The 26543-nt window shown below is 41.8% G+C and overlaps 1 protein-coding gene and 1 long non-coding RNA gene across 8 annotated transcripts in view; both read left to right on the top strand.

Moving 5' to 3' along the window:
• nrxn2b (neurexin 2b) overlaps nt 1-26543 on the top strand; it is a 589914-nt gene that overhangs the window by 492147 nt on the left and 71224 nt on the right. The window lies entirely within an intron of this gene.
• LOC117934904 overlaps nt 26321-26543 on the top strand; it is a 1752-nt gene continuing 1529 nt past the window's right edge. The window contains exon 1 of the long non-coding RNA XR_004654605.1: nt 26321-26395. This is a non-coding gene — a long non-coding RNA (uncharacterized LOC117934904). The remainder of the gene's footprint in view (nt 26396-26543) is intronic.

Here is a 26543-nt window from a genome sequence, read left to right as displayed (position 1 = left end):
CTAGTTTGCCATTTATAACTGTGGCCTCAGAGCCTGGAGTTTTAGCAAAATCAATGTACATATCCTTTGTTTTGGATATTTTCAATTGAAGGTGCGACTCCTCACTCCAGTGAAAAAAGTCTGTGGCCTCTGTCATGTTTATGGAACAGACTCATCATGACAGAGTCATCCGCATATTTAAATAGTTAAATTTCAATATTTTAAAGTAAGATCTAAAATGTACTAGGGCATTCATGCAACCTAAATGGGAAAATGTGCATATGTGAATTGCAGAGACCGCCATCGCTTTATGTCCATGCTCAGCTGGGTGAAACAGATAGCAGGAAAGGTTATTCCAGTAATTGGCTTGATGATGAGTAAAGCGTAAGTGTAATCAGGGAGTTAGTGGAAGATGGCTTTCAGAGTGTAGATTCACGGCTGAATAATGTGTGATGTAAAAGGTGACCCTACCCTCACATCTCATGACCCCTGTCGGTGGAAACGCAGGTGTAGGGATATTAATGGAAATAAAATATAATATAATGTAATGGTGGCTGTGGTGAGGGGAATCATAAGGAATGTAGGGAAAGTATTAGGTCATATAGTCATGACTCAATGTCAATATTCAGGGGTATTTGACTCCGACCTGCGGCCCTTTGCTGCATGTCATTCCTCTCTCTCCCCTTTCATATCCAAAAATAAAGGCTGAAAATGCCCAAAAAATATCTTAAATAAAATATATATATATATATATATATATATATAGATATATATATATATATATATATATAGATATAGATATATATCTTTGTGAAACAATTTTAGAAACACTACAAATTAAAAATCCGATGTTTCATTCATAAGTAAAACTTTGTGAATAAACTTTAAATGTATGTAGTCAAAAAATTACATTGGCTTAATGTGGCAGCTGGTTGTTTGTTACAGCAATCCCCTAGTCTCGCGTTGCCAGACCAATGTCCACAGAGATGTGGAGGTCTGGCTACAATACAGATACATTCTGGGATAGGAGAAAAAAAACGCTCTGGGTTGTTTGCATTTCTTTAAACCAATAACATTCGTCTTGTGCGGCTCTAAGCTCTGGACGCAGCGACGGTGGCTCTGCAAAATAATTATGGGAAGGAACTTGTTTTGGTGAAACATTTGCTCCCCGCCAAAAAAAGAAAACGGCACATACAATATTAAATGAAGGGAACTGTTGACACAATACAGTATCGTGAGCTATTTAAATTAGCTGAATGTATGGTTAAACCTTATTAGCTCTTACCAGTGTATGACCGTTTGTACTTAATCCACTGCAATCCCAACCACCGGACTCCAAACATCCCATTTCAAGCGTAAACGCCAAAAACAAAGCCCCTGGCTCTTAATTATCCCCTGGAATGATGAAAACGAAAAAAAAGGTATAGTAAAGATGGAACCACAGACGTGGCTGGTGGTGGCTTATTTTGCCAAGCATTTTAAACAATGAGATCTGCCCCCCCCCCCCCCCCCCCCCCCCCCCCCCCCGCTTGGTCCGGAGCCATATTAGAAAGTTTAACGCCTGTCTGGAGAGGTATAAAAGAGGTAAGGTCGCCCTAATATGCCATTAATACGTGGCGTGTTGTGACAGACAACACCTCTCTCAGACACCTCACACGTATTTAGTGTCCTACCAATGTCACAGACGTTCACGTCATCAGAGCGAGACAGATGGCGAGATAGTGACTTAGAGGTTTGTCTTTTTGCAGTGTCTCCTCTCCAGCTTTACCCATTGCCTCTTTGAATATATACAGCATGTGTGTGTTAAATAGCAATACGTTAAGATTAAAAAGAGTAAAGCAAATGTCTGGAGACTTAAACTATGATGTGTATCGAATGACAAAGCAGCTTTTCGATTTTGCAAACAACAGCGCTCGGAGAATACCTCCCTCAAAAGCAACAGCTGCAGAATTTAAATACTTCATTACGCTATCCTCAAGGTACATCTTCGTAACTCCACCCAATAAACACATGCAGCCATGATGCCTGTTACGGTTGCTTTTTATTCCTCCATGATATGAGCAGCGGATGCCAGTGTCTGCTCACTGCCCTGTTTAGAGATGCAGCGCTCGTCTCCCTCTCCCCCGTCGGCTGGTGAACGGGGGAACGGCACCAAATCCCTCATCCAACACAAAAGTTCCATCTTTAATTAAACTGTAAACTTCCTCCCAGTGTCCTACAGCACGTTCAATCTGCTGCTTTGACGCTATTAGCCATGATACAAGAGGCGTTTGTTGCGATTGCCGCTGATCCGCCACTGTAATTACTGGAAGCAACCTGTCCTTGGGCTCAGGGACATAATGTTGACGGCAGCCATTTTGAATGAGAGGGAGAGAAATGTCAAGAGATTGGACTTTGAATCAGATGGGAATCGTGTAATGTCACGGCGGCTGTGTTCAGCAGCATCTGATAAAGGGAGCATCTCCTGAATGCATTCTCCATGGAGAGAAGGGTTGCATGGCATCTATCAACTATTTTGATAATGGATTAATCGGTTTGAGTAATTTTTATGTACAAAAAAAAGTTCTATTATTTAAGCTTCTTAAATGTAAATATCTAGTTCCTTCACTCCTCTATGAATGGGTAAGGGTAAACTGAATAACTTTTGACAAAACAAGACATATGAGGACGTCTTTGAAACAGTGATCCAGATTTTTTACTATTTCATAGACCAAATGTTGAATTGATTAATCAAGAAAATAATCAACAGATTAATTGACTATGAAAATTAATTTTTAGTTTCATTTAGATAGATTGGAGCAAGATAGATAGATAGATAGATAATGTAGATAGATAGATAGATAGATAGATAGATAGATAGATAGATAATGTAGATAGATAGATAGATAGATAGATATACTTTTACTGATCCACAATTGTGAAATTCGTCTGCTACAGCAGCAAAATATCAGACAGAAACAACCTATGTTTGTGCGAGTTGCACGTAGTGCAGTTTCCTGTTCATGTTATAGTTTCCTTCTTGCGTCCAAATATAAGCCAACTCCACTGTCAAAGCGAGGACGTGATTTGGATCGTTTCTGAGTGGTGGAATATGGTGCATGTTACAGACTTAAAGCAGACAGACAGAAATTCCCATCAGCCCGAATCAGCATCTCGTGCCGAGCGGCTGTGTAACACATCCTGACCCGGAGTCGGAGTGTCCCCCAGCAGGGCCCCGTCCTCGGCCTTTCTCATCCTGTCGCTGTCGCTCTGCATGGCTTCATGTCAGCCGAGGCCAGGGTGTCATGTAACCTTTCTCTCCTCTTCCCGATGGATACAAGCTGCCCTGAGTCACTTACACCGACACGCTGTCTCTCTCTATATGTTTGAATCCTTCTCCTCTAGTTGTTTTTTTGCTCCCATATCAGTTTTGATCTGTTCCACATGTCGCCGTACCCTGAAGGTCATAGTTCTTCCCTTTTGGGTTTAACTTGTGTGTTAGTTTTCACTTAGATCCAACTGACATTTGCATTTGATTACACATCAGATACCACTGATTCTATCTCGTCCACTTCTACGAAGGCTGTTCTTCCTGACTGGAGCTCATTTGTTCATAAAACCTGTGCGGCTGTTGTTGTTTTTAGTCCAGCCAAAGTTATAATTAGTTGTCCATTAGTATTATGTCAAAATGTTTTTGTTTTTTAACACAATTATTGAAAGGACAGGAAGGTGTTTACAGTACATGAGACATCTTCAACACATCTTGATGTTCATTTTGTAAATTGTGGTCTCATTAAGACATTAAATAGACATTACAGCACGGGATGCTTTAGGGCGTGGCTACCTTGAAAGTGGCAGGTTACTAGCACGGCGGTGTGCTCGGGATCACCCACTTGCCCAAATATGGTTACCTCCGGCAAAATAAACAAGATGATGACAGGTAAAATGTCTATTTTGAGGCTTCCTAAGGGTAGTCCATAATCCAATGGGGGACTTCAAATGACTTGTGCTTTAATTTAATTTGGGCTTTAAATAACATAAAACATGTTTTTAAACCACCCACCTGTCTTCCATCTCTATTGACTTACCTCTGTCCTTTATTCCTTCTTTCCATCCAGCCTCCTCATTTATTCTTTCTCTTACTTTTTGTGTTCACCTTCCTCTAAAGACGGTCTACTTAATGCATGTGGAAAAAGCTTGGGCCTTGCCATGTATTTGTTCCAGTTAGACGAGGTTTAGCCAAGTCTGTAATTGGCCTCTGGTTAATCCCTGCCTTTCCTTTTAGCCACTTTCAATGGAGGGTAAATTACTTCTTCGTCTGCCCGTGGCACAAATTGGTTTACGGAGTGTGTGTAAGTGTGTGCTGTGCACGCGGTAAAAGAAAAATGATGGCACTTCGAATGTTGAAACATGACACTAGGCTGCAGGTGTTCTTCTATGTCAATAGCGAAGTAAGTAATGGCAAAATTGGAGTGGTGATGAAAGGCTGCTATGTAAAATGACCATGTCTGTGCTCTCCGCGGAGACACTGTGGGATGGATGACATGCATGTTACTTTTTTTAACAGCTTGGGGGAGATAGTAAAACTCATGCACAATTAGCAATCTCAGGGTGAGAGTCTGTAAATCTGTCGCCGGCGAAAGCATCTGAATGTGCGAGGCGCCAGTCTGTGGGGCCATGCAGTATGGATCGCTGTGTGGATACCTGCAGAAAGCCAGATTAATAGTGATGGGAAGATGAGATGCCACAAAGAATTCATTACCTCTCCTCTTAAATAAATGAGCCCTGGGCTGCGACTTCACCGCTGCCACCTCCGATATAACACCGGCTTTAATAAGAGCTGTCGGATGCCGTGAGCATCCTTACATGTGTATGCATATGCGCAGCTCTCTATTTTTTGCTTCTGTGTGACATCTGCATGCACAGCTCTGTACGTTTCGCAGGGGAAGATTGGAAAGAATAAGGTAGAGGTATGGCAAATTGAATCTTGACTTTAAGTGAGCTGCGTGTTTGAAGCAACGGACGATCTTTTATTGCTTCCAGGAACCCTTACAGTGCACATCCCACCACGGGCCTGCTGGGAAATGCTGGTTATGGACATCTCATTGAGTTTCACTCTATGGATTAAGCAATCATCCTCTGATGTACAGTATAAATGTCTGTGTGTATCTACACCCCCCTTCATTTTTTTTTACTAACCAGGCAGTAATACCCCTCTGAACTGCAGTACTGAAAATGGCAGCTTTACAATCTAGCGTAGCATTTGGACATAATTTACTTTAATTATGTCACTGGCTTTCATTCATATAAGATGCAAAGCCTTTGCCAAAGCGATGAAGTTTCCAGTGTTTGGCTTAATGGGTATGTGACACCAATAAAAGCCAGAGTGGGAGTTTGCCAACCTTGTGGAGCTTCCAAGTAGGTTTTTAAACACTCAAAAGCAGTGAAATCACCCTCATATCCAAATATATTTGATATGGCCTGTTTATGTATTTAAATTCTGCAAGCTCTTCACCATGTGTGCCAATGCGCCATATACACACAAAATTAAGAGAGCATGCAGGACATTGCATTGCAAGTGTGTGTGTCTGTTTGTGTGTGTAAGAATCTACGAGAAACCATTGCAGGGCATGATAACAGACACACAAAAAAAGACAACATACAAAACAAACTAAAACAAACAGAATAACTGACATCTAAATCTTTGCTTCTGTACAAAATTAAGTCTCTTTGCGTAATATGACATTACATGTTGATGTATTGTAAATGTATTTTTTAACCCAGCTGGTCAAGTTCTATTATATTCTATCCTGCTCTATTCTCTACTATTCACCTCTTGTCTTTATCTGTGTGCTCTAAATCTGTCCATTCTAGTGATTGTGTGATACATCACTGAGGCTGCATCAGTTGCTCACATGGAACAATGTGGACCCTAACTTTAATGACATGATGAAATGTCTTTTGGGAAATGGACAAGATCTTTTTACAAACCGTGGAATTCCCTATTTGTTAGCGGGAGGTTGTGGGTTAATTTAATTAATGAAGAAGGTAGGTTTGAGTAACAATAATGGAAGAGGTGTTGTGTGTGTTTATGCCCTGCTCGTAAAAGCATGCGACCCTAAGGCAACAACACATCACTACGTACTCTTCCGCTTCACAATCCTCTCGGCAAATTATTCAAAGCAAAACAGCTCAGAGGGCTACTGGAGTTATTCTGTCCAGAACGCCTTGCACCACAAATGTGTTAACACATGAAGTTTTGTTTGCAAAGCCAAAAAACCTCTCGGAGAATGCATATGGCATTTCAAATGGCCAGCATGCACGTACTTCTTTTTTTTTTACCCTTGCATGCTGCACTTTCAGTATGAAGAGCTGGATCGGGGTTCACACCCAACCAGTACCCGGCCGCTCTCACTTTCCCTAAGTCATGACTGAGTCGGGTCAAGTGACCTGGTACACGTCGCTCCATCTCCCTAACTGAGGACAAATGAGTGCTTTCCTTTTAAAAATGTCTCACTTTGACCCAGGCTCTTTGTTTCTCTATTTTTTTAGCATATTTTCCAAGACGCCTCATAGTCAGTTCCCTTTCTCTGTCTCTGTCTCTGTCTCTCTCTCTCTGTCTCTGTCTCTTTCTTTCCACCTTTCTTTGTCCTGCCCGCCTCTCCCATGGGAGATTCTCTGTATCAGATTGTGCCTGAGTGATATTATGAGCCCACCGTTCTTGTGAAGGACGTTGTCATAGTGGGGGTGCCGAGGTGCGTATCAGGTCTAAAAAAAGGTGTCCTGAATATGGGTCACTGGCTTTGAGAGCACCCCAACCCACATTCCACTGAACATCTCTGTCTATTCAACACAACCTTGCTTTCTTCCAAAAACCTATAATTCAACCAAGGTAACTGCAATCACCAAGAGTGAATGCCTTTCATTGCTATAATTTTTCCTCCATTTATGTCACAGCAACAGAAAGCGCCTCCAGGACCTTTCAATTAGTGATCACAGTCCTTTTTAATCGCCCGTCTCACACTGCCTACAAACACCTGGCCCTCCATCATTTCAAGCCTCTGGCACAAAACGTGGGCACTATTAATAAGCTTTATTATAGCACATCGACATTTCAATGATGTCTTTTTAATTACTTTGATTGATAGTTTTGGATAGATGAATCCGAGATGGCAGGTCAGGAGGAGGGGGGGGGGGGACTAGGACAATTCATTCATTTGTGAATGGGTAACCTTTTCAACTCAGAGCTTAAATGTGAATGGCGCCCCAAGGGTGATAATGTACTATATATTGCCATTTAGATTCCCCCAGAAAATGAATAAGCTCTTCTAAGTGAATATTTTAGTTTTTTTCCCCTTCTGGAAGTATATATTTCTTGGATTCCTGGTCAGGGAAGATAAATATGTAATAATTATGGCAAACACTAGCTGGAAATGTTCGCTAGATATTGACTAAACACTACCTCTAGCGGAGCCTATCGATTCCATGCTAACCCAACATTGAAAGAAAATAATTCTTTAAAGCACGGGTTTTCAACGTTTTTTTAAGCCAAGGACCCCTGAGCAGAAAGAGAGACAGAGGAGAGACCCCCTACTACATATTTTGTATAAAACTAAGCTGCATATTAAACAGGGCCTACAATAACGGGTTGGGTGGCCTAAAGCCTTCATACATACCTTTTTTCATGCATAAAATACTAAGTTATCGAAATAATTGCTGATATGATTTTATTAATCACGTTTTAACATTGGACATTGGCACAGTGAATCCTTAGGATGAACTGGGTCTGTGGATGGCTACCTTAGTGACCTTCTACCTAGGGGCCAGTAAGGCCATAGGTTGTAAATAGGCTGATTTACGTTCACTAATAATATGTTTGATTCCTGTTGAAGGTCTCTGCATTAAAGAGAAAAGACTAATTTTCCTCCAAGAATGTCCACATTTCAGACTTTTGCAGATGTTTCCGTTATTTATTTATTTATTATTATTAAGGCCACAAGTTCAGGTTAGGATCAGGACAGTCAGTGGCACAGTGTTTGGAAGGACCACAAAGCTTTTTTTCAATTGCAGAACTATGACAGGTACTTTTTTGGAAGTCTCTCTGGATAGAGCTTTTGCTAAACACCCTAAATGTAAATGAATTTGTTTGGGATTCTGCTGTTTCAGTGCCCTGCCAGATGCTTACAGTGCTGACAGAAGCACTCCCCAAAGAACAAAGACAACAGGACTGGGGAGGGTTTCTTGTGTACCTTGTTTCACTCCAAACTACTTGCTTAACAGGATTGCAGAAATATTTTGTCTTATGGTGAGTTCAGACCTGGCATTAACATGCAAATTCCGCCAGATGCCCCTCATTTCGGGCAGATCTCCATTACGTTCCATAATTTTAAACTCTGGTGGATTTCTGAGGACTATAGTTAACTGCTCCCCAGATCTCTGCAGGGTAAATCCAGACAGCTAGCTAGTCTATCTGTCCAATCTTAGTGTTCTGTTGCACGACTCAAACAAGTTTGAAACATGCACGTTCCACCAAAACAAGTTCCTTCCCGAGGCTATTTAACAGAGGCAACCGTTGCGCTTAGCACCGCCCAAGATGATTGTGATTGGTTTAAAGAGATGCCAATAAACCAGGGCACTTTTTTCTCCTGGAATGCTGTGTTGACTAGCCAGACCTTCCTGTGCAGCACTGAGGAGGAAGGTCTGTCAATGCGAGACCAATCACGACGCATGTGGAGCCCCATTCTAATGCCAGGAGGGAACTGACTTAGAGCTGTCCCCTTATGATCAGCTCACCCAGGATCCATGTTAATGCCAGGTCTGAACAGAGCCTAACAATGTGCATCTGACCCAAAGTGAAGATGTCAGTTACCACCGCGTCTTGGCATATTACACCTTTATGCTTCTAAATTGTTACTTTGAAGCAGGAAATTAACAATACAAAAGCTGTGTGTCCCAGAATATCTGTTTTCACACACCTTATTTTGCTTTAATCACTGCAGGGCACTTCATGTCTGAGCTTAAAATAGCTTTATTGCCAATTGAAATGGGTACACGTCACATACAGTTATCTTTTATGGCTTGTTCATTATCAACTGTAATAGACAAATGTTCTCTTCAGTGCTTTAAATAACCATATAACAGATTTGTTTTGCAAAGTGTCCTGTTATAAAACAACAAAATATGACACGTGGTTTAAAATAAATCCAGTTGGCCTTTTTGCTACATGGAAAGCAGTGATTTAGCTCAATTATAAAACCAAGAAGGATCAGCAATGGAAAACAAATATTTAGGCTACTCTCAGCATCAATGTCAGAATTAAAACATATATCAAATGGCAAACAAACAGCACTTACTTGGTTGGCTTTACTTTGAAAAATTGGGTTTTATTCAGTGCAATCTCTATGCCTTGTGCACTTTGCTGTGAATAATTGTTTCATTTTCACCAGTCAGTTGCAACAGCTGTGCTGATTATTTTCTGGCGACATGAGCTGAGCGGTACATCCTATCACCTCGGCACAACAGCTGTAGTTTGCAAGTTTCATGACAGAATTCACTCACTATTTATATCGCCAGTGGGAATTATATAAACAAATTGATATGAAAATATTGAAGATAATTACTCCAGCTTTTACCCTGCCACACTCCTAGTTGCACAGGGCTTTATCTGAAGCAATGCAGCTAACGTCCATGTGGGGCTGACAGAGCCTGCAGACTGTTGGAATGACTGATTTACTGTATGTTCCTTAGGAGTGTAATGATACATTGATCTGGATCGGTATCTCGATTCAATCCTCAGCAATCCAATATTATCAATACAAAGTGACAATATCGATATGTAGCGTTGTCTTTTAAAATGCGCCTTCATTTTGAAATTCCTGCTTTAATATAAAAAAGCTATAAAAGCCGCTTACTTCATGTCTTGTGGTCCTGTGTTAACATCCAGGAATGTTGGACCAGGATACAGGATAACCTACAGTATGTCGGATTGCAGGGACCCATGTTGCATTTAGCCCAAGATTATTTGTTCTGGAAGATGGGTCAATCTTAACCAGGATGGATAAGCAAATAATAAGCTGGGTCAAGTTTAATGACCGGCTGGCAGATTCTTTTAAAGGGATGGAAGAATGAAGGGGTGCCATCAGTCCAGGAGTGGACTTGTGAGATGGCTAGGGTGGCAGCGTTTGAGAAAATGTTATATAAACGGTTTGCCAGATTATGTGTATACTAGAAAATGGGGAAAGTGCCTAATCTGTCTGGAGGGCTCCTAAAATGCTGTGTGCTGGGGAGAGACGTGAATGACGGGCTTATGGTGCTGTCTTTCATACGTACAGTATGTCTATTTGGTTTATTGCCTGTCTTGTTGAATGGTCTTGAAAATTGTAGTTACTGTGTCATCCTTTCTTGATTTTTGTCTGGCTGGGTGGTTGGGGGTGTTAATGTTACTAATGGTACTTTTTGTATATTGTGAAGAAAAAAATTAAAATAAAATTGCTAATCACAAAAAAAAACTGTACAACCCTGTAAAGCTCTCCAATGAAACCCATAAAAATGAAATGCACTCAGATGGGAAGGCAGCATTTTAACGTAAACTGTGTATTTCACATTATTCCCCCCAAAAACCTCAACTATACTCAACTTACAATACATTAAAAGGAAGCCACTCAACATTCCTACTTCTTTCTACCCACTTTCCTTTCCATTTTCTGCCACACACTTTTTAAGTCTCCAGCCATTTTTTCCACGAGTCTTTTGTTGCAGTTCATTGTTGCCTCCCATTAATCATTTCCTTTGCTTCCCTCTGCTTTATGCGAGCCACTACTGTGAAGAGCGGTTTACCTGATTGGGCGATAATCAAAATCCCAAGTGGCTTTGTACTTTGGTGAAAATGTGCTCCACGCACAGTTTTGGATCTAGCTTGCCCCCCTTTTTATCCCTGCGGGTAGGTAGTTGAGGTTTTTTTAAGATGCCAACGTAATTGATCATCAGGCAGGAGGTCTGTCGCTTCAACCACAAAACACTTGAACATTTGAAACATTAGAAGCTGAAATTGTTTCTCAACAACGGGCCATAGTTTAAGCTCAGTGGCACTGAAAACAATTTTTCTGACAAATCGCTTGCTGTGCACCTTCCAAAGAGTCTTTCACAGTACTGCTAACTGTGACTTAGAGGGGTGTTTTGGCAATAATTCACCTCAACACTATTATTCCCTTGCCTCAATGCACCCCCTCAATAAAAATGCCCTTAAAAGCATTGAAATTAGATTGTATATACCTTTTAATTGGATTCCCTACCAATCACTGTTTGAATACTGCATTAAAACAAGGAGACTGTCTTTTCTCTCCCATCAGTGTTGCTCACTGAGGCATTGGACCATGCTGTTCTTTTCTGATCTCCAGAATTTAATTTTGCTTTAATTAATACAGCGAAGTTTCAGAGTCACTCAGAGGACAATGTTTGGTTCTCGCTCCAAAAAAAAAGTCTCTCTGCATCTCCTTAACCTAACAAAGTTATACAAGACTTTTTTTTTCTTTTTTTTTGTTTATGCATCAGAAAATGTGACAAAAGGCATCAGCTTTATTAGATTTGAACTTCCAAGGAGACTCTGTTTCTGTTATAGACGCAGCATGAGCTTGTCATGTTGTATTTTGAGCTTGTTTGAACACAGACAGACCTCCATTTCTGAGGCACATGCAAATATGAACTGCAGAGCCATGCCGCAGAAGAGGAGATGCTTCACTCATGGTTTGAGCAGTGCCTGAAAAAGCTATTAGCGGCGAGATAAAGGGAAGAGGGATGGAGGGAAAGCAAGATATCCATCTTTTATGAGCATTTCCCCGTGTCTTCCACTGAGCTCTCTGTGGCTTAGGGTGTGCAACCCTCCACGCTTATTCCATTTAGCCTAAATGTAATCAGAAAGAAAGCCTGTTGGAGTTTCTACTGCCCTCCTCACTTCCTGTGTGGGCTCGGCATCCGATTCTCACATCATCAAGGTCCTCGGTGTCTCTCTCACTCCCTTCAGTCAGACACACCTCTCGTTGTCGTCCCACCGCTGCGCTGATAAAAGCCACCGGTTTGTTGTGCTGTCTGTTCGTGTTGCAGATGGTTGCTTGTATGCTTGTTTCTCTGCATTAAAATAGCCCGACATCATCACATACCCTTCACCATACCTAGAGATTGGCATGGTGTTATTCCAGTTAGCCTAATAGCTGGTGTGATTTGCATTGAGAGATGATCTTATGGAAAGTACCCCATGCCAATCTCATGAGCACATTTGTATACTGCTTACAATTGAGTTGGATATTAAACTGGGCCGATAGATGAAAATAAATGGATAATATTTATTCATTATGTTTTAACGTTAAAGGTTCAATATGTTATAAATTGACTGTAATAAATCCAAAAAATCTGATAATATGAAAACATGCCAAGTTGAAATACTATCTTTTCTGACAGAATTTGTTTGTGTTTTGGCCTGTGTGTTATAAACTGTCCAGTTTGACAGCCAGGCCGGGTAGCCAGATAGACCTGTAAAGACGTAAAGCCAGCGCGCTACAGCTGTAACGTTAGTACAGTCACGGACCCCCTGTTGAAGATCTCTGCAGGAACACACTGTTGTTCCTGGGGGCTGAACAGCACAGTACTTCCAGTGTTTGACTGTCTGACTCCGAGCTTGTTTTGGTGTAGTTCAAAGCGGCAAAGGGTTCGATGATCAGGTTAGCCAAAGTAATTTAGAAGCAAAAATGACTATGTACAGTAGAATGTTATGTATTCCTCTGGCTGACTTCCTTTTGGGGACCGTCACACATGACTAGCATGTATTAATTTAATGTTATGGCTCAGTTCATTAACCTGGACGTAATGAATCCAATTCTGTGACAGTCAGGAAAACTTCTCTTTTTGTAATGATTGTGTGGGACTGAGGTGTGTCTTGTTGTGATCCTGCAATACTGATCAGGCCACTACACCCACTAACATCTGGCATTTTGTCTTCTTTGGGTTTAGCTTACAATCAGCATTCATTCTCAAACTGCAGCAGTGATGGAAACATGACCCGTTAATTCTCGCCCCCTTATTCAGCACAATGCTACGAAGCTTGTCACCTCCGTCGGGAACTTATGCAACTCTTCGCTACCTCAGCCACAAATTCCATCCCTCTCCAAGCATTGTTCAACCATCGTTCCAAATTAGTCTTCACCGAGTTTAAAAGAGCGAATAAATAATACTACCGTCACATTTTATTGTAGCCTCCATGCTGCGTTCCTGTTTTTCAGCTCATTCATGACAGACGTTACACACCAACACAAAAAGACAAACTACGTATCTACCAGCATTTATCAACCTGCAAATAGGAACTCATTTTGGTGCAAAATGGTTTTAAGTGTAAATATATGATGGCCAAACCTACAAACTAAGATGACGATCACCCTTTCTTGCTTCATTAATCATACAGCACCACGTGAAAGAATTATATTATATTTATAGGATATTATTGGCGAGTATTAATTGTGATACTGATTGATTCAAACAAGGATTGAATTGTTCATGACATGTTTGTTTCTCTTACTGCTTTGTAACTCTGTTTTCAAAAGAGATAATAAGTATCTCTACCTATACAGCAGTGTTATTTATTTAGTAATGCAGTAAAAGCACATTGTCCTTCTCCTGGCTGGTTGACAATCTTTTCTTACTTTGTAAATCCATCTATTGCTTGTTAGTCTGTCCATCTGCCTGCCTGCCTCCCCCTCCACACACACACACACACACACACACACACACACACACACACACACACAAACACACAACTCCCCCACCAACATGTTTTATGGCTTCACGGTGGTTTGAGGACGGCAAAGCGGAAAAGAAAACATCCTAATCTAGGGCACGGGCTGCATTCCATTAGCTAGGCCTGCCAACCCTTATCTATTGATCTGCCCGGATTTGGGAGACTTTCTAACTTTATATTTTGAGGACTTGTGTGGAGTGGGACTAGCGCCTCGCTGATCTGACAGATAAAAACAAAGATGAAAGAGCTGCATTTAGGCACAGGCCCGGGACAATAAGCAGGGATGAGCGGAGGGGGATCGAGCTGGAGATAAAGGGATGAAATGGAGGATGTAGGGGAATGCGTGAGAGGCAGAGGTTTGCCCTCCAACACCGGCAAAGTTCATAATGTTTAGAAAATTATAAAGTTGAACGTTGACCACAGCCACAGTCGTTTATGCACTCACTTTAATTAAATTCTGAGCACTGCGCTGCATGTTTCGTTGTATCCATGGCGTCTTTCATGATTCCCCTTTTTCAGGAGATAAGAGACCAGACTGTCAAAATGTCCCCCACCCCGCAACCTGCTTGTGCTGCTTTTTCAGTTTTGACAGTGGGCACGGCTGGGTTGGCTTCCTCTTAGGGAAACTTTCAGCCATTGGCTCCAGATCACTGGAAAAGTAAAAAAAAAGAGAAAAATAAACGCTTGACGGTTGTTGAGGAGGAGAAAAATAGTTTGTGCCTGTTTACGGCCTTACGATCAGCTCTGTGCCTTGCTGTGGTTGTTGTACACAAACCAACCAGCCAACAGTTTGCAATGCTGCGCTAAAGATTCCCGCGTAAACAAAAGAGCCCACATCTCTGGTCGGAAGGAGAAACTTCCTGTAAACATTATGAAAGACTTTGTTACCAACAGCTTTTGGATATGCACAAACATCTCAAGGTCGACATTTTCAAGAAGTTGTTTGAAGAAACGACAGAGGGAAGCTGTGTTTGCACGGTCCAACAAGTCCGCCATTGGTGGAAAAGATTGAAGAAATCCTATTATGCACAGCTGAATGTTGGCGGAATATTCCCTTTCATTAGCCACGTAAACAGCTTAGTCGGAATATTGTCTTTTTCAGAATAAGGGCAAAAAAACTGAATATTATGTGCATGTAAACATAATCAGTGCTGCACATAAATATGAAAGCATGTTTGAGCGTTGCTGAAACTTTGATGTCCGGCATTTTAATTTGCATTAACTTTTGCAGGTGTTTGGTCCCTTGTCTTTTGTCTATCTGCGTATGTGTCTGCATGTGTTGTTTTGTCTTCCCTCCCTCCCGTCTATCCTCTCTATGTTTTTTGGTACTGGGATGCGTTCCTAGCCCCAGTGTATTGTTTGTCACAGTTTTTAATTTTTAAATGTGTAAAAAAAAAAAAAAAAAAAAAAAACTGGGTTGTTTTGCCAACTTTTAACAGCTCTCGTTAAGGAGTTTTCCCAGCCATCCTTCCCCTACTTTCCCCCGCCATTTGTTCTCCCTTTCTGCCTCCCAAGTTGACCTGGAAATGCATACATACTCAAACGCTTCCTTAATTAAAACTGTCGCTCCTCTCCTCTCAGCTCGGCGGCCCGTCCCAGCCCCTCGGCCTTCACTGACAGCCATTCAGAGCAGAAAATCTGTGGACAGCATCATCCTGCTGGCGGGCTAATCTCTGCCTCTCACACCCTATTTCTGAATTAACTGTCCTCATTATCGCATCCTCCCAGAAACTCTCCCTCGTCTCTCTTTTTTTCTATCATCCCTCTCCTCCCCCTCCTCCTGGTTCCTTTCTCTCTTCCTCTTCCCCCTCCCACTCTATCTTTTCTTTCCCCTCTTCCTTTCCGGCTCACCCCCCCAAATGTAGAACGACAGGAGAGAAAGAGCAAAGCTATTTCTTTTCTTTTTCCTCCATTGCCTAAAGTTAAGAAATTCGAAATAGCGTAGTGAGTGGCCCCAGGCAAAAAAACGCATTTTAGTGTCAGCCAAATGATAATTGCATTTCAGCGGTGGGGGGTGGGGGTCTCATTACATAAGCAAAACATGAGAGCTCACCATGTTCAGGGCCGGAGCTGTCACTGAGGTGTCTTGAAATGTAGCCATGGGAACATGGCTGCACTACTAGGATCCCAACCACAAAACATTTAGCCAAGTCTTTTTCATTAACCCTCACCTGCCCCGTAATGGTGCTGCGGCCAACCTACTGTGAATATCCTTGTTAGCAGTGGTGTGGTCAGCGGTGTAGGGCTGGATGTCAGGAGTATTATGAATAGTATTGCTTACTATTGCGGCAGTAGCTCTGTCAGTAGGGAGTTGGTTTGGGAGCCGGAGGGTCGCTGGTTCAAGTTCACATACGGACCAAAGTATGGTGGTGGACTGGTAGCTGGAGAGGTGCCGGTTCACCTCCTGGGCACTGCAAAGAGGTTATTGAGCAAGGCACCAAACCCCCAACTGCACAAGGCGCCTTTTCATGGGCAGCCCCCTCACTCTGACATCTCTCATTTGGTGCATGTATAGGTACTGAGCATGTGGGTGTAATTCAGGCCTGGGTGTATTGTGCATAATAACAGAGTGAAAACATTATAATTTAACCATTGCAGGATTAGTATTCAATTCAATTCAATCTTATTTATATAGTGCCAAATCACAACAGCAGTTATGTCTTTGCGCTTTTCATAAAAGAGCAGGTCTAGACCGTACTCTGTGATGTTATTTACAGAACCCAACAGTTCCCACAAAGAGCAGGCACTAAGCAACAGAGGCAAGGAAAAACCTTGAGCTGAACCATGGGTCAGGGTGGGCGGTCATCTGCCTTGACTGGTTGGGGGTGAGAGAAAAAGACAGATAGAGAGAGAGAGCGAGAGAGAAAGAGACTTGTAGCTGTAGATGGAGAATTGTAGCAGAGGGTGTCGAGCAGGAACATGGAGGCACCAGGTGTCTCCAACCATAGCACCAGAGCCAGAAACACCTTCAGTAATGTATATCAGTAAAGTATACAGTATTATTTTTATTCTAATCAAGCCTAAAAGCAGCATTGGATACGTTTGTATCTTTGTTGAACATGAGACTGTTAACACAAAATATAGTTATGTTCACAGTAACCTGGCAGTTTGGTGTTTGGAAGGTAGTGCACTATGGGTTTATTAGAGTTATCAGGGCCTGGCAGTGTTGGACAAGTTACTTCTAAAATGTAATACATTATATAGATTACTAGCTACTGGCATTTGAAAGTAATTATTTATATTACAATAACACTGTTTCTTAATGCCTAACACTACTTTTGCATTACTTTTTATTACTTTAACTAAAATAACCACGGAAGTAGGCTTTGACTTGACAGGCAGCTTGTAAGTAGGAGAAAATGAAAATACTTTATTAAATAAAATAAAATGTAATGCTCATATTGTGTTGCAAGCAGAAAAAGGTTACTGTAGTCCATTAAAGTAACAAAAAAGTAATCAGATTACCTGTACATAAGTAAAAATGTGGTTATTCTTATCTCGTCTCTTTTCATCGTACTCCATCTTTTTTTCATCTATCTATCTATATATCTGTCTATCTTAAGGGTAGGATTACAACTTTAAAATACATTTTAAAATAAAGAGCACTATCCTTCTACCCTGTTTTTCACAAGTCTCACGCAAGTGTCTCTCAAGTGAAACAATTGCCAATTCATTAAGATGACCTCAAACATTAGTGAAAAAAAATGCTTTCATTGGGTGGAATTTCCAGAAATAGCTAAAGTTATTAGGTCACTTTAATGTTGTAATACTTAGATAACGTTTCTGAGTACATTTCCTAACAGGTAATTAGTAATTGTATCAGAACGCATTTTTAAAGTGACCGTCCCAACCCTAGCTATGCTGTGCTCTGTTGTCCCTTACCAAACCTGGTCAAAAGTGCTGACCGTTGAGCCCGAAAAGTCCAAAATGAAGGAGGCCATCTCATCTTATTAGCTGCTAGTAGCTTTTATCACATCTTTCAATGAATCATTGTGTCGATGGCTAACTGTAAAAGATGTTGGGTAAGAATAAAATGCATTTGCTTGCAAGTTGAGAAATTGAGGGCTCTCTTACTCCGAAATGACACTTAATGCTTTAATTGTCCAATCAGTCTAAATAAAGCGGGTAAATAAATAAATCCAGTCAAACACCCTCAAATTATTCAGTGATTGTGATTTTTAAAACCAAAAAGTAATTTGGGATTGCTCTAAAAGCCTGTGCACTCAAAGATGTGTATTTTGTCGAGCAGGCTTCCTAGATTTAAGACATCAAACCACGATACAACACAACTGTGCAGGCTCTCTGCAGTGTAGACAGGTGCAGTCTATAACTGGGTCCACAGGGTTTAGCTTGCCAGGTGATCTGTCTTTTGCCAATTCTCGCCTGTCTCCTTCAGTAAGACTACAATACAGGTTCTGTGGGGATATTCTCCCCAGTGAGGAATCTTGTCAGCAGCCAGCGCTGCCTAGCCTGGTAGATTCTGAAAGCTCCTAATGTCAACATCACTGCACAGTCTTCAAGGCATGATTTATTATATAAATTAACTGCATATGGGCAGTTTTCCAAAAATCCTTAGCTATCAGTTTTTCCACTGTACACGCACATCTGTTTGTCTGAGAACATGTGATATTGTGAGCGAGAGGTTGAAGGCCACAGCTGGAGAGTGCTACCCAACACAGAGTGAAGGTGTCCCGGGGTAGAGCATGCGCGGGCACTGATAGCACACTCCATCAATTGTCGGACACACAGCGAGCTCCTTGATAGCCAACACTTTAGTGAGATGGACCATTCCAATCGGCAAGGATGCAGTTAAGGGTCAAGAAGATTGATGGACAGACACAGCATGTCAGGCTACAGTAAGAGCTAGAGCCGGAGGACGCAGATGAAACTGAACAGGGGGGGGACAGGAAGGGAGGAAAGAGGGCTCGGATGAAGATCTCAAACGCTTTCATTATTGGCTGTCAGATGCCGCCGTGAGATAGAGACCGTCCTCCAGACGTTGGGTCAGGACTCCAATCTCCAGCCACCGCAGAGCGAGCGGTGCTGTGGAGGAAAAACAATTCACCACTGTTTGACATGTAGGCGATGGAAAGAACTGTGGCACACCAAGACTTGTAAACAGACACACACAGGCTGGATGGCGTTGCACAGAGCATGTTTGTGTGTTTGTGTGTGCGTGTGCGTTTGCGTGTGTCTGTTTGGAGAAGCATCACTCAACGTTGCTACAGTCATGTTGGAGCCCCCCCTACTCACCAGTAATATGCAGCTTTGGAGACTGAACTTACTTAATACACTGACAAAAAAACAACAACCAATAACTCCAAATCCTTTTCAAACACACACGTTTATGCATCACATGTGCGCACTCACACACAATGCAAACACAACGCTCTCACTCCAAAACAAATCCAAGGTCTATTATTTCCTATAAGCATCATTCAGGGAGGCACATCATTGCATTCCTCTCAGGTCACTGTGGTCCCTCTTTCATCTCCGAGCTAATGATGTTCCCCTGCACCATTCACTGAGGCCTTTTTAATGACACGTAGAGAAGGGAGTGGGGGGGGCAAGAGTGAGGGGAGGCACGTTGACCTGTTTTTTTATTGAGAATAATGGCTCCCATCGGCTCCAATATTTCCCAGGTGTCTGTTTATTTATCACTGGACCTGTGCTTCTCAGGAGAATCATAACACAGATAGAAAAAACATTGAACTCTCCACTAATGGCCACTCAGCCTGAGCTGAAATATCTCTGCAGGCAGAGTGGCATCAAAAGCATCCTTAGTACCCGCAGGCAGAACGCGGTCTTTCTTTGTCTTATTTTAGTTAAGCATTTCCAGAGTGCTTGCCTGCTACAATAGAACTGTATCTTATTCAGACTGATAGTGGGTGTAGAAAGGATTGGGCAAGGTTGGGAACTAGATTTTAAATCTTAGATGAGAGCAGGTGTGAACAACAATGTTAGCATTGGAATTAACCAAAACAATTTTTGCATTTTCCTTCAATTATCAAGGCCTAATGCCCTGTCTACCTCACTCAATCTATTTCAGGACGCATTGCCACCATACGCTGACTTTTCCCACTGTAAAAATGAAGCAATGACGTAAAAGCATGTCACTCGCTGACAGTGTCAGTTGTCAAATAAAAAGATGCCAAATAAGGACACGAAATAGACTAAAACAAGACAGTCTAAAAGTTGTTTAGTGCAGAAAACCAAGGTTTTACATCTCTGCTAAAATATTCATTGGGCAAGAGCTTGTCCCAGACAGGAGCCGTTGACGAGAGAGGATATATCTATTTTGTCAGTCTCTTCTCTCTAAAGACAGCTTCACCAAAACATCTCCTCCGCCGGGGGTTTAAAGCCAGCGTTTTTCACCTCATGTCCTCTCTCCTTACTTCTTCTTTTCCTTTCTCACCTTTTTTCCCCCAATGCAGATCCCTACTGTGCTGTGTCTTTTAGCTCATAGCTGTAGCGGCAGACTGTTGGACGTCGCGCTGTTGGAATCCTCTACAGTGAAAGACATTTTACACCGTTTAGTTGTCAGCATTTGGACTGTTTTCCATCCAGTTACTACTGTAGGTGTACAACAGGCTAACGTTGCCTAAGTGTAACGTGTTATTAGTGTTTAATAGCGTGACATGCAGCAATATTTTTGTTGTAACGTCTGTTTGGTTGCCAATTGACTCAATCTGGGCAACCGTTACTGTCGATCCTTGGAAAAGACAGGCAAATGGTTTTTAAAGGGCAAGAGTGCCTTTCAGGGTTGACAGAGATTTCACTGAAGTGGGTTAAGAAGTCAACATCAAGCTCTCTGTGCAAATCCAAGTTCATGTGCTATCTGTCTGGGGAGGATACAACTGGCTGGCTAAGTCTGTGAGTTGATGTTTTTTAAATAGAATTCTGTGATTATGGCTGTGTTTGGCAATCAGTTGTGAAAAATATGAGTTTCTTGCTTCTTTGATTGCACACTGATAAACATCAGATGTTTAAGAGACGCAAGAGAGATATCGTCTTTATTGTTCTTTTATTTCCGCCCTGCCTTCCTGAATTGTCTTGTTAAATTCCTCATGTTGTCTTTCAACCATGGCAGAGAGCGGGATTTCGACTTTTTATATCTGACTGTTACAGATTCTAAAATCTTTATGCAAGAGAAGTTTAAAACAACAGAAAGCTCCTCTAAGGTGACTGTATCTACGGGGCGGGAGCAAGTCAGCGTGGGTGGTTTGGGGTTAGGAGGGAGGAGCGGAACCCAGAAGAGCACTGCCTTGTGATCAGAAATGGCAAACTCAAGCAGATTTACATACTCTACACCAGAAACCAGAGGCGCATACGTCAGGTCAAGTGTGTGTCCCTTGAAGGAGATCGGATGGCAAGGACATGTTGGTTAAAGAATCTAGAAGTTTAATCAAATCCAAAGTAAATGAGGAGGAAGAGAAGCAACAACATGGATATTGAAATCATCAAGTATAACAACTCTGTCATATTGTAACATAACTTATAAAAGCTCTGAAAATGAACATAAATTAAAAAATCTATTTATTTCCTCCACCAATGGAGTGTGTTTCGTTCAGTTTGAATGTCTGTCTGTCGGCAGGCTTACTAAAAAACTAATGGGCCCATTTTCTTGTAGGTGTAAGGGTGTAGCAAGGCCCCAGGAAGAACTCGTTTCATTTTGAAGTGGATTTGAATACACAAAATATATTTTTCACTTTCATTAATAACAGGAGATTAGCCTTGGTGGAGGTGCTCTGTGAGTTACCTTCTTGTGTTTTCAGAACAAAACTAAGACTCTCCATGGAGGACAAACTAAACTAGAGAATAACCAAATGAATGCCCTGGGTCTGGCTAGAAGGCCAGAACCCAGCAGTAATGTTGAGCTCACTCGCCCCTGGTGGTATCGTATGCTGGGATCACAACTCAACCTCTATTGAATGCAACTTGTTTCAGCCCTCCAGCTTCCCCTTTTTAAAGAATAATAGCTCAATAGTCTCCTATTGCTTTTAACTGCTGTATGCTGTGCAGACAGATCATTACAGAACCAAGGCCAAAATTCACTGTGCTTTACGTGGTGATTTTAAGAAGACATTGTCAGAGCTCTGAACTGAGGCTCTATTGGCAAATCTCCAATATTTTTTGAAAATGTCTCATATCTTACAAACTTAATTCCATGCAAATTCCTTGCTTTTAAATTTCTCAAATCATTACTGGCTGCAGCCCATCCATTCAGCCATCCAATCCATATAGTGCACAATTTGTAACAATGTATGCCATCAATGTGTACGGTATATCTATGGTGTGTGTTTGACTTATAGTATAGTTTCATACAACCTGGGACCTATTTGGTAGTTTGCCCATATTAATCTGTCACTTTGGTGAAGGAAAAACCCGAGGTGAATACGCCCAAAATGTGTGTTAAAGTTGACGATTGCATAGAAGAAAAAAAATGTGAACAAACAACTACTATAAGTTAGATCAAAGTTGATCCAAGAAGTTGCATGATAAATCTAATAGATTATGTAATAGTGACTTACATTTTGCTTTCCGCTCACTTTTGAGTTTGGTGGAACTGATGTCTGTTGATGCTTGTTTTTTTTTTACATTAAAGCACCATAACATGTTCCAGTATACACCCAAAAGTATGAACCTAAAAATGAACATAATACGGGTCCTTTGACAGCAGCCGAAAATGTAGTTTTTTGCTTACATAGGGTTAAAATTATGAACCAACACTGAGCTGGTGATGGTACATGTTCATGTTCTATACTCAAAATGCCTTAAAGGAAAAAATATCACAAACGATCACGAGCCACATAAGGACTATGTGTTACATCTTTTCTTTGCCAATCACAATGGAGCTGAATAATCCCACTTTAGCAGGGTCAAATCAGTGACTTATCTGTGGCCCATTACCGTTGCTAGATTGCCGTCTGTTGGTCTTTAATAGAGAGCTCAGAGCCGGCGATTGTTGATAGTGTTTGATATGGGAAATCGGAGCCTTCAGGCCTGGCTTATGCACTCTAATCCTCATAGGGAGATAAGGGGGGGAGGCATTTTAATGTGACACACACTCACACAGAGAGGCATATACACACATCACAGCACCTGGAGTACACAAGCACACGTTGAAGGGCACAAACACTACACCGATGCATTAACATACTGTGCAAACACGCTTCTGATATCACGCTGTCGCAGTTTGTGACATTATCTCTGACACAGGAACAAAGAAGCCAACACGTGCACACGCTAGGGATGGGAAGATTCATTGATTTGCTTCGGTGCATGGACATAAAGTGCACGATGTGCGTGACGCACGATGTCCGTGCCGCCCAATACAATTTCGGATGACTGGCGATGCATCTGATTTATTTATTTGTGATTAGTAGAAATCATGTGCCTTTATTATTTATAAGTGACCAATAAGGAATTCTTTAGATTGATTTCTCCTCTCTAAACTGTTTGACTGTCTTGGGCGTGCTCTCTAATCTCCGATGCTGTTGCACATTGCGCTTCTGCCTAGGCCCCATCACATTAGAGATTTACATGTTCCTACAAATAATCAATAACCTCTCTTTACCTGTACGCTCTGTCAATTCCCTTTTTACGCTTCCTGTTGTAACTTGTCACTCAGCGCTGACAGTTAGATTGCCCTGCTCGCGCGCGCGCACACACACACACACAAACACACACACACACACACACACACACACAAACACACCTGCATTTAGTTTGTTAAGAAAAGACTATAGAACACATTGCTTTCTTTTTCGAGCCTCACATAGGCGGACATTAGGACAGGTGTGCAACAAAATGACCTGGCGATGCCGATATCCAATCATAGCAACTCACTCTTCCTGCGTGTGCACAGAAGGAAGAGGAAGAGAGAATGGGACAGTGTGGTTAATATACACATATATACAAGTGGGGAAGAAAAATGTACAACCTACTTATATAGTATTGAAAAGATGTAGGTAAAATCAGTTTGTGCTAAGTTGCACTTAGTGCAGTATTCTGATTGTGATGTACACTTAGTAACAAAGTGTTTACGGTTTATTGTCTGTGGTAGGATGTTATAAGTTAGGGTTATGGGACATTATGATACATTAACAGAATTTCTGTCAATATATGCCCAGTAAACACAATTTTAATATGCCTTTGATGGGAGTGAAAGTATTTCTGCCAACTTGTGAAAAGTGCCTTGCAGGTAGGAAGAACCAAAGAAATAAAACCATACCATGTACCATATTGATTTCCATAGCATCATATTGTTTTGCATCATGTTTAAACGAATTGTGTTGAATCAAATCATGTTGACTCGTACTGCAGCAGGGAGAGAATTGGATCATATTGTTTATTGGTAGCTGTTGCCTATGTATCTTTAATGCATTGGAGGGTTGGCTATGCATCGAAGATGTGTATCGCCCTAACCTCAGCCTGGAAATGCACATCCCTAGCGTGCACACACACACAAGACACTTAAAGTGTGTATCACATCCGAGGCTCCTGGGTTATCTGGAAATATTCACCTAATCTCGTGCTTGTCATCATGTCACAAAAGTGTGTCTGCGTGTGTGTGTGTGTGTGTTTGTGTGTGTGTGTGTTTGTGTGTTGGCTGTGGCCCAAGGTGTCATTACTCCTCCTGTCGCCACGAAGAGTGCATGATCTTTATGCATGTGTCTTTTCATACATTATGCACATGTTTCTCCATATCCTATTCAGACAGATTGAAGGCAGAGGCGGCAATCGGTGTTTAATCCCCACCCCTCTCCTTCTTTTTCTCTGTCTACCAATTTTCTGAAAGTCAGAACAGCCGTCTATTAAACATGTACACCGAGCATCTGACATGTAAACAACTCTTGATAAAGCACATCCACCACACACTCTAACCTATCACATCAGCTGCCTCGATCAGTGCCGCAGTAATCAATCTCCATTAGCGTATTATCTCCGTGCTCAAGGAACTCGCACACACTCCAACACATGCTCGTCATCATCAATTGAGTTCTGTGTTTATTAGACCGAATGAATTGTACGATGCACATTGGCGCAGCAAATCCGCAATCACAAAACAATACGTCTGTTCAGTCTTTGAGGCCAAATGAAAGCCACAGAAAGACAAAAAAATCGTATGCATGTTTTCTTGTTCAATATACATTCTCTGCTCTAACAAGAGGTATTAGCTGTGCAGGAATGCTATTTTTTTTACACCCAAAGGGGGCAAAGTATGAGTTATTATTTTTATGTTTCCAGTGCAGGGAGAGGAACAGAACCAAGGGGAGCGACTGAGACGAACAGAGATAAATAGAAGAGGCCAGGGTTTTGGGGGAGATGCAAACAGTAACGAGAGCAGGGGGAGAAAACTACCAGCTGGGTAGTATTTATGCAAATTTTGATTTAGGCAGTTATGAAAATGAATGTGCATAATAGGAACAAAAAAGTTTGAATAAAAGGCCTCAATAGCAGACACACACAAAAAGTGCTTAATTGGAATAGAACAGTGTTTTGATGAGAAAGATGTGACAGGAAAACAAAGGCATCGCTGAATGGATAATACTCTGCATATACAGGACATTCGTTTGTGAGGTGTCCAACAGAGCCCAGGGACATTTTATAAAAGCTGTCACTTCTGCTTAGGACTCGTTTTGGTTGTATGACCCTTCTGGCCTTGAGACAAAAATAAAATATGGCCCAAAAACTTGCCCAAGACCTCTCTTTCTACAGATGAAACTAAATATGTTTATTCATATGATCCAAGCTGATAAACATGCACCTAATTAATTCAATTTTATTTATAGTATTAAAATCATCCCGAAACACTTTCCAGATAGAGTAGGTCTAAACCACACTGTGTAATTTACAAAGACCCAACAATTCCAGTAATTCCCCCAATTAGTGCAACTGTGGTGAGGAAAAACTCCCTTTTAGGAACATGTAGTTAATGGTGTAGCCGGGCACTGCAGGGTGTAGCATGGTACTGAAGGGTGTAGCAGGGCGCTGCGGGGTGTAGCATGGTACTGCAGTGCACTGCAGGGTGTAACATGGTGCTGCAGGGTGTAGCATGGTACTGCAGGGTGTAGCATGGTACTGCAGGGTGTAGCAGCATTTCAGCACTGCATGCTTTCCAGAGTTTGCCTGGATTTTGGTTGACGCTTGCATGAAACGGCGCCAGCGAGACAGACACAGGTGCAGCGAGGAACAGAGACAGACAGACAGGGAGAGAAATGAGAAGGCAGGAGGAAGAAAGGGAGGAGGCTCATTAGGAGAAATTTGAGCAGAAGCAGTCCTGCACTTTCCTTCTGCTCTGTAATTAAGGAATGGACTAATGAGTTAGAGACACGCGCCTCTGCCAATGCCAGCGCATTAAACAAGCAGAGGAAAAGTTTTGTTGTGCCATAGCTGCTCAACAGCAGTGGTGTAGTCTATGTCGTACGCAAGTATGAGCAGCATACCCACTAAGAAGTCTCCAGGGTTTTCAAACCACTGAATGTGAAGTGATACGCAACAACACAGTTTTGTGACAGAACTTTCACTTCAGATATTTGAATCATGAATACGGGGTCAAGTAATGTGAAAGCAAAACTAGGCTAACACTGCAGAACATGCAGAGATACTTTTCTCGTCTCTCATCGACCCGCACCTCGCAGTGCGCAGTGTGTACGTACCGACTCGGCACAAATGGAAACGTTACAGGAAAGGAAGTCTTTGAGGCTCAAAATAACCCTGGGGGAGGACACCCAGACATCACACTGTGATATGCCCGTAAACCCCCAAATGCCCATTCTGAGCCAGGGGTAAAATATAT

The sequence above is a fragment of the Etheostoma cragini genome, chromosome 19 (assembly GCF_013103735.1).
Source record: "Etheostoma cragini isolate CJK2018 chromosome 19, CSU_Ecrag_1.0, whole genome shotgun sequence".
In the NCBI taxonomy this organism is placed as follows: Eukaryota; Metazoa; Chordata; class Actinopteri; order Perciformes; family Percidae; genus Etheostoma; species Etheostoma cragini.
This window is presented reverse-complemented; position numbering and strand designations above follow the sequence as displayed.